The sequence below is a fragment of the Denticeps clupeoides genome, chromosome 12 (assembly GCF_900700375.1).
Source record: "Denticeps clupeoides chromosome 12, fDenClu1.1, whole genome shotgun sequence".
Classification (NCBI taxonomy): domain Eukaryota; kingdom Metazoa; phylum Chordata; class Actinopteri; order Clupeiformes; family Denticipitidae; genus Denticeps; species Denticeps clupeoides.
This window is the reverse complement of record NC_041718.1, coordinates 22,245,460-22,247,619: the sequence shown is the minus strand read 5'-3', so window position 1 is coordinate 22,247,619 and position 2,160 is coordinate 22,245,460.

Here is a 2,160-nt window from a genome sequence, read left to right as displayed (position 1 = left end):
TGTGTGTATGTGGTGTGTGGTGTGTATATGTGTGGTGTGTATATGTGTGGTGTGTATATGTGTGGTGTGTGTATGTGTGGTGTGTGTATGTGTGTGGTGTGTGTGTATATGTACCCTCCCCCGAACCGATCATGCTCTGTGCGTTCTGGACAGGTTCTTCTGTCCCGTGTGTGGTGTGTGTGTGTGTGTGGTGTGTGTGTGTGGTGTGTGTGTTGCGTCCCGTACGTGTAGGAAAGTGTTTGGCGTCCCGGCGCTCCACACGTGGCGCTGCGCGGCAGCAGGAAGGAAGTGGCGGCTGGTGTGAAAGTGTCCCTCGTCACCAGACCGGAGATGAATAATTAAACGCGGAACTTGTTGTGGGCTGAAGACGTTTACCGCCGGGGAACCGTATCGGGTTCGGAACGGCGCCGGGGATCCCAGACCGGCACCGCGTCCAAACAGGGACACTTTCAGAAGAAGATCGGAGAGGCGACCAGACAGCTTCTCAATACAACTCAGAAGCTCGAGGACGCAGGTCCAGATGTGACACCTTCAGTCATGACCACAGGACGGCCACAAGTCCACATCGTCCGAACAGAAGCGAGGACACAACTGGAGACCCAGTCAACCTGAGTAGCCACGCGTCTCTGACAGTCGGTGGAGAAACGTCACGTTCGGGGACGAAACTCAAATGACTTGAGTCACCCACATGTGGAACAACCGGTTCTGACTGTAAACGTGGAAAACAAGGAGACACCAGGACTCAGCCGTGACTCATCTGGAGACAACAGTCCGTCCTGGACCTCACACACGCACACACATACAGAGACAGAGACATACAGAGAGAGACAGAGACATACACACACACACACACACACACACGCACACAGACATACACACACACATACACACACACACCCATACAGAGACATACACACACACACCCATACAGAGACATACACACACACACCCATACAGAGACATACACACACACACCCATACAGAGACATACACACACACACCCATACAGAGACATACACACACACACCCATACAGAGACATACACACACACACACACCCAGAGACATACACAAAACACACACACACCACACAGAGACATACACACACACACATACAGAGACATACACACACACACATACAGAGACATACACACACACACACACATACCAGAGACATACACAACACACATACAGAGACCATACACACCACCACATACAGAGACATACACACACACACATACAGAGACATACACACACACATACAGAGACAGAGACACACACACATACAGAGACAGAGACACACACACACACATACAGAGAGACAGAGACACACACACACACACACAGAGAGACAGAGACCACACACACACATACAGAGAGACAGAGACACACACACACACATACAGAGAGACAGAGACATACACACACACACATACAGAGAGACAGAGACATACACACACACACATACAGAGAGACAGAGACATACACACACACATACAGAGAGACAGAGACATACACACACACACTACAGAGAGACAGAGACATACACACACACACATACAGAGAGACAGAGACATACACACACACACATACAGAGAGACAGAGACATACACACACATACAGAGAGAGAGACATACACACAACACAACACACACACACACACACACACACACACAGACATACAGAGAGAGACAGAGACACACACACACACACACACACACAGAGACATACACACACACACACAGCCTCATACGAGTAGAAAGTTTCCCCGAACTGAATGAATCCGCCTCCTGGCTGTAAAGACGAGTTATATAAACCCTCCATTCTGTAAATCTGTCCGTTTACGCGCCGCTTTCTTCTGGAAATGTGGAATCTGCGCGCTTTTCTCTTCTTGTCCCGCCGCGTTTTCAGCGCTGCTGAACACGCCCGAACTTTCCAACAAAGTCGCCAAGATGCACAAGCGACAGAAGGAAAGAAAACCTGTCGCCGAACATTAATACTCAGATCAGTAACTCACCCGGATCAGCAGGAACTCCGCGCCGCGATCAGCCGCTCCGCCGCGGTGGGAATCAGACGCGAGTTTGAGGAAGTGGAGGCTGCGGCGGAGCGTCGTGACGTCACACAGGTAGAGAGAGAGAGAGAGAGAGAGAGAGGAGGGAGG